Below are 13,964 nucleotides of genomic sequence, written 5' to 3' on the forward strand. Positions count from 1 at the left end.
TCCCGCGACAAGGCCTACCAGGTCACCGCCAAGAACCTCCGTGGTCCCTTTGAAGACCATTCAAGAACAAAGTACTCAAGACAAGACCCCGGCAAGAGGAGCTTGCCGGGAAGAAGGCAAGACCCGGCAAGAGGAGCTTGCCGGGAAGGCCATCAGAAGCATCCCAAGGCCCCGGCAAGAGGCGCTTGCCGGGAAGGCCATCCAAGGCATTCCAAGGAACTTGCCGCGGCGCGCTACGCGCCCCGACAAGGCCCGGTGAGCGACAAGCTCCCCGGAAGCGACAAGTCGACGGCCGCGGCAAGGCGCTTGCCGCGGCAAGCCCCCACTCCACGCCCGCGCTCCAGCACATCCACCCACGTGTCGCTCCGGGGCCCCTCCCGAGCGCACGTGGCAGGAGGCTGTGCAGCTAGGGGCGTGCGGTGGCACGCAGGCGCTGACAAGACAACCATCGTGGCAAGACGGTGGCGTCCCTAGCGGTCCCTTTCGGTGCTGTCTAGGCGACACAGACGGGCATTTAATGCCCTTGTCCCCTGCCGTCAGGGTTAGGTATGATAACACTGTAGCAGCTAGCTGTGCCTACTACAGCACCTAGCTGTGCCTACCCACGGCACCCTTTTCCACTTTTGCCCTCCGTTGCCCTATGTCGGTAACCCCTTGAGCATATAAAAGGAGGCCCGGGGCAACGTAGAGGGGGTTCAGCAATTCCACACACTCACGCTCGATCTCGGTAGCACCACACTCACGCTCGATCTCGCTCCCGAGCTAGAAATCAATACCAATCCACAAAGCAGGAGTAGGGTTTTACGCATCCGTGCGGCCCGAACCTGGGTAAATCGCTCGCGTGCTTCGCTTCGATTTACTCCTCGCACGACCAACCGCCGCGCTTCGCCTCGATCTGCTCTTTGCGCGACCTCCGCCCCCCGCCGAACCAAAAGGGACCCGGTCCGCCGGTCCCATAGGTGCCCGTGGATCAGAAACCCCGGCAAAGGACTCTTATGGGATCAAATAAACAGATTGCTGTGTTATGCTTGGAATCTTTGTGAAATTTATGATTTACTTGTTGCTCTAAGAACCCTAAAAAACACCTCCCCTACCTATGTGAGTTTAATGATAATGAAATCTTATCTTCTTATGCAAAGGGTGTTTATAGTTACTATGATATCGAACAAATTGAAGAATTTGTTGCTTTTAAGGGTGCTTATGAAGTTGCTTCTTTGATTGAAAAGTATGTGTACTCTCTACGAATCTGAAAATTTTGACATACTTAAATATTGCTATGAAAACTATGCTCATAATGTCTATGTCAAAGAATTTATTGAAAGAATGACCGTTGCTTCGGAAGAAAATAATGATATGCATGAATCTATAGATAATTATGATTCGATGATTTGATTGAAATATCCCTTGATGAACATGATGCTTGCTATTCTTGTGGCCATGATGCCAATATTTATGAAGATGAATTTGCTATAGTTCCTTATGTTAAACATGAGATCGTTGCTATTGCACCCATACTTGATAGTTCCTTCGATGAAAAGCATGATTGTAATGTTATTATAAATTCTCTTAATGAATGTGTTAATGATATGCAAAACCTCAAAGCTTGGGGATGCTAGTTTTGCTATGACTACTATTTGTTGCAATGATCATGATTGGGGTGATTCTTCTTTTGATCTTGAAAATTTATTTAAGCCCCATGATGAATATGAGATTGATAATAGTGTTTGCAATATTATTGAAAGTGGGTTTGGAAGAGTGTCAACTTTAGATCCCACATATTTGGAGAATGTTCAATCTTATGAAAGTTTTTGATAAAAGTGGGTTTGGAGAGGTCATGACTTTAGTTAATGTTAATCCCACTATTTTGGAAGATGTCAACTTTGCATGCATGTGGATCGTGTTGAAAATATTTTATGTGATAGCTATTTTGTTGAATTTTTATGATCCACATGTAATTATTATGAGAGAGGAAAATATATGTAGAAATTTTCATGTTACTAAATTACCTCTCGTTATGTTGAGATTGCTATTGTTTCTTTCCGCTTCCTTGCATATGCTAGTTTTTGCTTGCCTATGATAATTTGTTTGCCTATAAGATGCCTATGCATAGGAAGTATGTTAGACTTAGATGTGTTTGTCACGTGTTTTATGATGCTCTCTTTGTGCTTCAATTCTTGTCTTTCATGTGAGCATCATTGAAATCTCTATGCCTAGACCGAAGATCGTCCTCTCTAGAGCCCCGAACAGGCTCCAAATATGGCCTCCCGGTGAAGAACATGAGGTGGTGGCGGCTCCTAATTTTTTCTAGCATCGAAATTAGGGTCAACGGAGCTTCTTGGGCCCCACTACCCACCAGGGCACGCCAGAGAGGGGTGGCGCGCCCTGGTGCCTTGTGGGCAGCTGGAGGGGGGGCCCTCCGGTGGGTCTTGGTTCCAGTATTTTTATTTATTCCAAAATAATTCTTCAAAAAGTTTCGTCCAAATCTGAGAACTTTTATTTCTACGCAAAAACGACACCATGGTAGTTCTGCTGAAAATAGCGTCAGTCTGGGTTAGTTTCATTCAAATCATGCAAATTAGAGTCCAAAACAAGAGCAAAAGCATTAGGAAAAGTAGATACAATGGAGACAATCAGGATCAACTTATAGACTAGAAGCTAGTGTGTACCACTGTTGGGGAACGTAGCAGAAATTCAAAATTTTCCTACGTGTCACCAAGATCTATCTATGGAGAGACCAGCAACGAGGGGAAGGAGAGTGCATCTACATACCCTTGTAGATCGCTAAGCGGAAGCGTTCAAGTGAACGGGGTTGATGGAGTCGTACTCAGTCGTGATTCAATCACCGATGACCAAGTGCCGAACGCACGGCACCTCCGCGTTCAACACACGTACAGCCCGGTGACGTCTCCCACGCTTGATCCAGCAAGGAGAGAGGGAGAGGTTGAGGAAGACTCCATCCAACAGCAGCACAACGGCATGGTGGTGGTGGAGGAGCGTGGCAATCCTGCAGGGCTTCGCCAAGCACCACGGGAGAGGAGAAGGACTTGGGAGAGAGGGAGGGCTGCACCAAAGCAAAGGTGTATCTCAAGAGGCCCTCCTACCCTCACTATATATAGGGATCCCAAAGGGGGGGGTGCGCCAGCCCTAGGAGATCCAATCTCCTAGGGGGCGGCGGCCAGGGGAGGAGTCCTTCCCCCCCAAGGCACCTAAGAGGTGCCTTCCCCTTCTGGGACTCTTCCTTTAGGGTTTCCCCAGGCGCATGGGCCTCTTGGGGCTGGTGCCCTTGGCCCATGTAGGCCAAGGCACACCCCCTACAGCCCATGTGGCCCCCGGGGCAGGTGGCCCCACCCGGTGGACCCCCGGGACCCTTCCGGTGGTCCCGGTACAATACCGATGACCCCGAAACTTGTCCCGATGGCCGAAATAGGACTTCCTATATATAAATCTTTACCTCCGGACCATTCCGGAACTCCTCGTGACGTCCGGGATCTCATCCGGGACTCCGAACAACATTCGGTAACCACATACAAGCTTCCTTTATAACCCTAGCGTCATCGAACCTTAAGTGTGTAGACCCTACGGGTTCGGAAGACATGCAGACATGACCGAGACGTTCTCCGGTCAATAACCAACAGCGGGATCTGGATACCCATGTTGGCTCCCACATGTTCCACGATGATCTCATCGGATGAACCACGATGTCAAGGACTAATCAATCCCGTATACAATTCCCTTTGTCTAGCGGTACGATACTTGCCCGAGATTCGATCGTCGGTATCCCGATACCTTGTTCAATCTCGTTACCGGCAAGTCTCTTTACTCGTTCCGTAACACATCATCCCGTGATCAACTCCTTGGTCACATTGCATATGATGATGTCCTACCGAGTGGGCCCAGAGATACCTCTCCGTTTACACGGAGTGACAAATCCCAGTCTCGATTCGTGCCAACCCAACAGACACTTTCGGAGATACCTGTAATGTACCTTTATAGCCACCCAGTTACGTTGTGACGTTTGGCACACCCAAAGCACTCCTACGGTATCCGGGAGTTGCACAATCTCATGGTCTAAGGAACTGATACTTGACATTAGAAAAGCTTTAGCATACGAACTACACGATCTTGTGCTAGGCTTAGGATTGGGTCTTGTCCATCACATCATTCTCCTAATGATGTGATCCCGTTATCAACGACATCCAATGTCCATGGTCAGGAAACCGTAACCATCTATTGATCAACGAGCTAGTCAACTAGAGGCTTACTAGGGACATGGTGTTGTCTATGTATCCACACATGTATCTGAGTTTCCTATCAATACAATTATAGCATGGATAATAAACGATTATCATGAACAAGGAAATATAATAATAACCAATTTATTATTCCTCTAGGGCATATTTCCAACAGTCTCCCACTTGCACTAGAGTCAATAATCTAGTTCACATCGCCATGTGATTAACATCACAGGTCACATCGCCATGTGACCAACATCCAAAGAGTTTACTAGAGTCAATAATCTAGTTCACATCACTATGTGATTAACACTCAATGAGTTCTGGGTTTGATCATGTTGCTTGTGAGAGAGGTTTTAGTCAACGGGTCTGAACCTTTCAGATCCGTGCTTTACAAATCTCTATGTCATCTCCTAGATGCAGCTACCACGCTATTTGGAGCTATTCCAAATAACTGTTCTACTATACGAATCCAGTTTACTACTCAGAATAATCTGGATTAGTGTCAAAGTTTGCATCGGCGTAACCCTTTACGACGAACTCTTTACCACCTCCATAATCGAGAAAATTCCTTAGCCCACTAGTTACTAAGGATAACTTTGACCGCTGTCCTGTGATCCATTCTTGGATCACTCTTGTACCCCTTGACTGACTCATGGCAAGGCACACTTCAGGTGCGGTACACAGCATAGCATACTGTAGAGCCTATGTCTAGCATAGGGGACGACCTTCGTCCTTCTCTCTATCTGCCGTGGTCGAGCTTTAAGTCTTAACTTCATACCTTACAACTCAGGCAAGAACTCCTTCTTTGACTGATCCATCTTGAACACCTTCAAGATCATGTCAAGGTATGTGCTCATTTGAAACATACGATTAAGCGTTTTGATCTATCCTTATAGATCTTGATGCTCAATGTTCAAGTAGCTTAATCCAGGCTTTCCATTGAAAAACACTTTCCAAATAACCCTATATGCTTTCCAGAAATTCTACGTCATTTCTGATCACAATATGTCAACAACATATACTCATCAGAAATTCTATAGTGCTCCCACTCACTTCTTTGGAAATACAAGTTTCTCATAAACTTTGTATACCCAAAATCTTTGATCATCTCATCAAAGCATACATTCCAACTCCGAGATGCTTACTCCAGTCCTCAGAAGGATTGCTGGAGCTTTGCATACTTATTAGCATCTTTTCAGGATTGACAAAACCTTTCGGTTGTATCACATACAACCTTTCCTCAAGAAAAATCGTCGAGGAAACAATGTTTTGACATCCTATCTGCAAGATTTCATAAATAATGCAGTGACTGCTAATATAATTCCAACATCTTAGCATCGCTACGAGTGAGAAAGTCTCATCGTAGTCAACTCCTTGAACTTGTCGAAAACATCTTAACGACAAGTCGAGCTTTCTTAATGGTGACTTACCATCATTGTCCGTCTTCCTTTAAAATCCATCTGTACTAACAGCCTTACGACCATCAAGTAGTTCTTCCAAAGTCTACACTTTGTTTTCAATATGGATCCTCTCTCGGATTTTATGGCCTCGAGCCATTTATCGGAATCCGCCCACCATCGCTTCTCCATAGCTCGTAGGTTCATTGTTGTCTAGCAACATGACTTCCAAGACAGGATTACGTACCACTCTGAAGTAGTACGCATCCTTGTCATCCTACGAGGTTTGGTAGTGACTTGATTGAAGTTTCATGATCACTATCATAAGCTTCCACTTCAATTGGTGTAGGTGCCACAGGAACAACTTCTTGTGCCCTGCACACACTAGTTGAAGAGACGGTTCAATAACCTCATCAAGTCTCCACCATCCTCCCACTCAATTCTTTCGAGAGAAACTTTTCCTCGAGAAAGGACCTTTCTAGAAACAATCCTTTTGCTTTCGGAATCTGAGACAGGAGGTATACCCAACTGTTTTGGGTGTCCTATGAAGATGCATTTATCCGCTTTGGGTTCGAGCTTATCAGCCTGAAACTTTTTCACATAAGCATCGCAGCCCCAAACTTTTAAGAAATGACAGCTTAGGTTTCTCTAAACCATAGTTCATACGGTGTCATCTCATCGGAATTACGTGGTGCCCCTTTTAAAGTGAATGTGGTTGTCTCTAATGCCTAACCCATAAACTATCGTGGTAATTCGATAAGAGACATCATGGTATGCATCATATCCAATAGGGTGCAGTTATGATGTTCGGACACACCATCACACTATGGTGTTCCAGGCTGTATTAGTTGTGAAACAACTTCCACAATGTCTTAATTCTGTGCCAAACTCGTAATTCAGATATTCATCTCTATGATCATATCATAGATATTTTATCCTCTTGTCACGACGATCTTTCAACTTCACCCTGAAATTACTTGAACCTTTCAATAATTCAGACTCGTGATTCATCAAGTAAATATACTCAACATCTACTCAAATCATCTGTGAAGTAAGAACATAACGATATCCACTACATGCCTAGCACTCATTGGACTGCACACATCAAAATGTATTACTTCCAACAAGTTGCTTTCTAGTTCCATTTTACTGAAAACGAGGCTTTCAGTCATCTTGCCCATGTGGTATGATTTGCATGTCTCAAGTGATTCAAAAACAAGTGAGTCCAAACGGTCCATTTGCATGGAGTTTCTTCATGCATATACACCAATAGACATGGTTCGCATGTCTCAAACTTTTCAAAAAACGAGTGAGCCCAAAGATCCATCAACATGGAGCTTCTTCATGCGTTTTATACCGATATGACTTACGTGGCAGTGCCACAAGTAGGTGGTACTATCATTACTATCTTATATCTTTTGGCATGAACATGTGTATCACTACGATCGAGATTCAATAACCATTCATTTTAGGTGTAAGACCATTGAAGGTATTATTCAAATAAACAGAGTAACCATTATTCTCCTTAAATGAATAACCGTATTGCGATAGACATAATCCAATCATGTCTATGCTCAACGCAAACACCAATCTCGATGGTAGAGGGAGCGTGCGATGCTTGATCATATCAACATTGAGAACACTTCCAACACATATCGTCAGCTCACCTTTAGCTAGTCTCCGTTTATTCCGTAGCTTTTATTTCGAGTTACTAACACTTAGCAACCGAACCGGTATCTAATACCCTGGTGCTACTAGGAGTACTAGTAAAGTACACATTAACACAATGTATATCCAATATACTTCTATCGACCTTGCCAGCCTTCTCATCTACCAAGTATCTAGGGTAATTCTGCTCCAGTGGCTGTTCCCCTTATTACAGAAGCACTTAGTCTGGTTTGGGTTCAACCTTGGTTCTTCACTAGAGCAGCAGCGAATTGCCGTTTCATGAAGTATCCCTTCTTGCCCTTGCCCTTCTTGAAACTAGTGGTTTCACCAACCATCAACAATTGATGCTCCTTCTTGATTTCTACTTTTGTGGTGTCAAACATCACGAACATCTCAAGGATCATCATACATGTCCCCGATATATTATAGTTCATCACGAAGCTCTAGCAGCTTGGTGGTAATGACTTCGGAGAAACATCACTATCTTATCTGGAAGATCAACTCCCACTTGATTCAAATGATTGTTGTACTCAGACAATCTGAGCACAAGCTCAACAATTGAGCTTTTCTCCTTAGTTTGCAGGTTAAGAAAATCGTCGGAGGTCTTATACCTCTTGACGTGGGCACGAGCCTGAAATTCCAATTTCAGCCCTCAAAACATCTCATATGTTTCGTGACGTTTCAAAACGTCTTTGGTGCCTCAACTCTAAACCCTTTAACTGAACTATCACGTAGTTATCAAAATGTGTATGTCAGATGTTCGCAACATCCACAGACGACGTTCGAGGTTCAGCACACTGAGCGGTGCATTAAGGACATAAGCCTTCTATGAAGCAAATGAGGACAATCCTCAGTTTACGGACCTAGTCCGCATAATTGCTACTATCAACTTTCAACTAAATTTTCTCTAGGAACATATCTAAACAGTAGAACTGAAGCGCGAGCTACGACATAATTTGCAAAACCTTTTGACTATGTTCAGGATAATTAAGTTCATCTTATGAACTCCCACTCAGATAGACATCCCTCTAGTCATCTAAGTGATTACATGATCCGAGTCAACTAGGCCGTGTCCGATCACACGTGAGACGGACTAGTCAACGTCGGTGAACATCTTCATGTTGATCGTATCTTCTATACGACTCATGCTCGACCTTTCTCTTCTGTGTTCCGAGGCCATGTCTGCACATGCTAGGCTCGTCAAGTTAACCCTAAGTGTTTTTGCATGTGTAAAACTGTCTTACACCCGTTGTATGTGAACGTAAGGATCTATCACACCCGATCATCACGTGGTGCTTCGAAACGACGAACTGTAGCAACGGTGCACAGTTAGGGGAGAACACTTCTTGAAATTGAAGGGATCATCTTATTTACTACCGTCGTTCTAAGCAAATAAGATGTAAAACATGATAAACATCACATGCAATCAAATAGTGACATGATATGGCCAATATCATATTGCTCCTTTGATCTCCATCTTCGGGGCTCCATGATCATCATCGTCACCGGCATGACACCATGATCTCCATCATCATGATCTCCATCATCGTGTCTTCATGAAGTTGTCACGTCATCTATTACTTCTACTACTACAGCTAACGGTTAGCAATAAAGTAAAGTAATTACATGACGTTTATGTTGACACGCAGGTCATAAATAAATAAAGACAACTCCTATGGCTCCTGCCGGTTGTCATACTCATCGACATGCAAGTCGTGATTCCTATTACAAGAACATGATCAATCTCATACATCACATATATCATTCATCACATCCTATGGCCATATCACATCACATAGCATACCCTGCAAAAACAAGTTAGACGTCCTCTAATTGTTGTTTGCATGTTTTACGTGGCTGCTATGGGTTTCTAGCAAGAACGTTTCTTACCTACGCAAAACCACAACGTGATATGCCAATTGCTATTTACCCTTCATAAGGACCCTTTTCATCGAATCCGATCCGACTAAAGTGGGAGAGACAGACACCCGCTAGCCACCTTATGCAACTAGTGCATGTCAGTCGGTGGAACCAGTCTCACGTAAGAGTACGTGTAAGGTCGGTCCGGGCCGCTTCATCCCACGATGCCGCCGAATCAAGATAAGACTAGTAACGGCAAGCATATTGAACAAAATCAACGCCCACAACTCTTTGTGTTCTACTCGTGCATAGAACTACGCATAGACCTAGCTCATGATGCCACTGTTGGGGAACGTAGCAGAAATTCAAAATTTTCCTACGTGTCACCAAGATCTATCTATGGAGAGACTAGCAACGAGGGGAAGGAGAGTGCATCTACATACCCTTGTAGATCGCTAAGCGGAAGCGTTCAAGTGAACGGGGTTGATGGAGTCGTACTCGTCGTGATTCAAATCACCGATGACCAAGTGCCGAACGCACGGCACCTCCGCGTTCAACACACGTACAGCCCGGTGACGTCTCCCACGCCTTGATCCAGCAAGGAGAGAGGGAGAGGTTGAGGAAGACTCCATCCAACAGCAGCACAACGGCATGGTGGTGGTGGAGGAGCGTGGCAATCCTGCAGGGCTTCGCCAAGCACCACGGGAGAGGAGAAGGACTTGGGAGAGAGGGAGGGCTGCACCAAAAGCAAAGGTGTATCTCAAGAGGCCCTCCTACCCTCACTATATATAGGGATCCCAAAGGGGGGGGTGCGCCAGTCCTAGGAGATCCAATCTCCTAGGGGGCGGCGGCCAGGGGAGGAGTCCTTCCCCCCCAAGGCACCTAAGAGGTGCCTTCCCCTTCTGGGACTCTTCCTTTAGGGTTTCCCCAGGCGCATGGGCCTCTTGGGGCTGGTGCCCTTGGCCCATGTAGGCCAAGGCGCACCCCCTACAGCCCATGTGGCCCCCGGGGGGCAGGTGGCCCCACCCGGTGGGCCCCCGGGACCCTTCCGGTGGTCCCGGTACAATACCGATGACCCCGAAACTTGTCCCGATGGCCGAAACAGGACTTCCTATATATAAATCTTTACCTCCGGACCATTCCGGAACTCCTCGTGATGTCCGGGATCTCATCCGGGACTCCGAACAACATTCGGTAACCACATACAAGCTTCCTTTATAACCCTAGCGTCATCGAACCTTAAGTGTGTAGACCCTACGGGTTCGGGAGACATGCAGACATGACCGAGACGTTCTCCGGTCAATAACCAATAGCGGGATCTGGATACCCATGTTGGCTCCCACATGTTCCACGATGATCTCATCGGATGAACCACGATGTCAAGGACTCAATCAATCCCGTATACAATTCCCTTTGTCTAGCGGTATTGTACTTGCCCGAGATTCGATCGTCGGTATCCCTATACCTTGTTCAATCTCGTTACCGGCAAGTCTCTTTACTCGTTCCGTAACACATCATCCCGTGATCAACTCCTTGGTCACATTGCGCATATGATGATGTCCTACCGAGTGGGCCCAGAGATACCTCTCCGTTTACACGGAGTGACAAATCCCAGTCTCGATTCGTGCAAACCCAACAGACACTTTCGGAGATACCTGTAATGTACCTTTATAGCCACCCAGTTACGTTGTGACGTTTGGCACACCCAAAGCACTCCTACGGTATCCTGGAGTTGCACAATCTCATGGGCTAAGGAAATGATACTTGACATTAGAAAAGCTTTAGCATACGAACTACACGATCTTTGTGCTAGGCTTAGGATTGGGTCTTTGTCCATCACATCATTCTCCTAATGACGTGATCCCGTTATCAATGACATCTAATGTCCATGGTCAGGAAACCGTAACCATCTATTGATCAACGATCTAGTCAACTAGAGGCTTACTAGGGACATGGTGTTGTCTATGTATCCACACATGTATCTGAGTTTCCTATCAATACAATTATAGCATGGATAATAAACGATTATCATGAACAAGGAAATATATAATAATAACCAATTTATTATTGCCTCTAGGGCATATTTCCAACAGCCACAAGCCATTATGGCCTCTAGCTTAGTTGGGCAGTTAGTGTGACCTGTTTCTGGGATAGGCTAGCAGATGTACAATATGTAGGTGTATCGGCCTATCGGTGGGTTAAGGGGGAATACATTTGAAAGACTATGTCTCGGTCTTTCGATCAAGGAGGTGGTCAAGTCTTGTGGGGAAAAGTGTGCAAACCTATGTAGAGTCAACCTAATCGATTAGCCTTGTCCCCAGTTACAGACATCTTGAGCACCTAGAAGTGGAATTGTCGGGAGATGTCATCACCCTTACTTTAATCAATTGGGTGTAAATAAACTTTAGGAATAGATTGATTTGGGGGGGGTACTATCTCAATCATATGCTATTTGTAGTGGTAGAATAATTTCTTTTATAATAGGGAGAAATCAACTTTATGTAAAAAAAATTAAACTAAGAGCTTTCCACCAGCCAAATCGAATGTACAAGTAGGATTATTATACTCTTATGATGTGGCTTGCCAGTACATTCCATGTACTTACCTACACGGCTGCAACCTATCATGTTGCAAATTTATCTGACAAGGACTAAGGTGTGGTAGGTCGATTGTCTACACTCAGCTTTTGCTCGTGGAGTTGATGGACTCATTTACTTCTATGCTTCCGCAATATTTGTTTTATTTGGCCTTACGCCATATCTTTGTAATAAATTTGTATTACTCCTGGACTATCAATGAAATAAGGATGTGTGTTATTTCTGTTATTTCATTGAGTACTGTGTGTGCTAGCAAGTCGATCCAAGGACTAGCACAGTAAGCACAGAGACTCCAATCCTTTTTGGGTTGGGTCGCTACAAAATTCCTTTTATTCTCCTACACATAAACCACCTGCCTTCCTTAAATTAGTCACCATATCTACTTATCATGGCATCCATGACCATTCCAAGATATATGTTCATGCAACTTCCTTCATCGTTCATTGCATGATTAGAGATATTTATTTGCCTTGCATGATGGTTAGAAAGCTAGCATGATATTTACATGGCTTTTCCATTTTTTATTTATTTGCTATGCTAGATCATTGCTCACATTGGTACCCTACCAAGGCATTCAATAGATGTTTTTGCATCATGTTTACTACTTGCATCATGTTCCAGTATCTTTAAGCACTTCAGAAAATGACTCGTGATCAAAACCTCATCCCCTTTTATTAGTATTGGCTTTCCTATGGACGAAATATGATATTTGATCACTTAACTGAAAATGCAGAGTCTTGAAGCTTTGCCAATCCATGTCCTTTGTAGCTTGAGGGATCCACATCTCCATCCATCTACTTGCCTAAGTTGAACCTTTCCTGAAATGTACTTGAGGAAAAAATTAGTCCAACAATATGTATGTTGACATGAATTACCAAAACCACCAAGGGAGCAAATGTGCTTTCAATCTCCCCCTTTTTGGTAATTGATGACACCATACATCAAATCTTAAAATAGGAGTATATCATAGAATTACATTAAATCTTTAAGACACATGTAACATACATAAGCTCCCCCTACAAGTGTGTAGTCTTTTTAAAGATGATTGCTTTTGGAATGCAAATGCACACTAGGGTAGGAAACTCAATATGTCACATGCATCTTGTACATATACATCAGAGTGAAGGATGTGAACGAAAGTGTTCATGTGTACATGACGACTTCTTGCAAACAAGTATGTGCAATAAGTAAGATACCATCATGCACAAGAGTGTGATGCATACATTTACCTTTAGGTGCTTGAGCATTGTACCCGAAGAAACAAAATTGAGAAAATACCAAGACTGGGATGACATGTATGGGAAGTAGTATCACAAGGTGAGTACTTATTCAAGAGCTGACATGTCCCCAAGAAAACAATAAATATTTGCAATAAAATTCCAAGGATTATTCTCCCCTAAAATTATAACTTCTCCCCCCTGAATCTGTGAGATTGTAGATACGGGGAGTAGGTAGGGTGAGACAAAATCAAATCAGAGAATTTATAGAATGATCAAGCAGATAAAAAATATATTAGTTGTATGTTTCTCCCCACTTGGAAACATATAGGTCTCTCTACTCTTATAATTGTGCATTCGCTTCATAAAGAGACGCTTTGCTGTATACCTTATACCTCTCTCTAAGTGAGGTTTTAGATAAGCTTTGATGCGATATCTCTCTCCTCCTTTGACATCAATTTTCAAGAAGGGTTTAGCTCATGGTGATGAATCAATTGGTAGGGTCCTTGAGGAGCACATCTAGCTGAGATAATACTGATTTTTGGTATCTCCGAGTAGGATCAATCAGTGAGTCCGAGGTAACTTGGAGCCAGGGGTTGATCACATCGGTGGGTGCGAGCCAGTTCACCACAATAAGACCTATGAACTTGTTAAGCAATCTAACTTGCAAACTCGGTGGCTCCGATGCATTTCGGATAGGAGGGACCGACTTCACCACAGAAAGAATGATTTGTCAATCTCAGCTCACTTTGCAATAAGGTCTTTCAAGGATTTGCAGTGAATTCAGATAAGATTTGCGAGGAATTAATATAAGAAAGTAAATAGCCAAATGAAGTAAAAGTAAAAACAACATGCAGTGACCCAACCCAAATGGATCGGTGCGTCTGTGCTTTTCTTTGCTATCCCTGGATTAGTTTGCTAGCACACACAGTACATCGATGAAATACCCTAACATCACATGTTAAAAAGATAATGTAGATTCAGAGTATA

The sequence above is a fragment of the Triticum urartu genome, chromosome 2, assembly GCF_003073215.2.
Source record: "Triticum urartu cultivar G1812 chromosome 2, Tu2.1, whole genome shotgun sequence".
NCBI classification, from domain to species: Eukaryota; Viridiplantae; Streptophyta; class Magnoliopsida; order Poales; family Poaceae; genus Triticum; species Triticum urartu.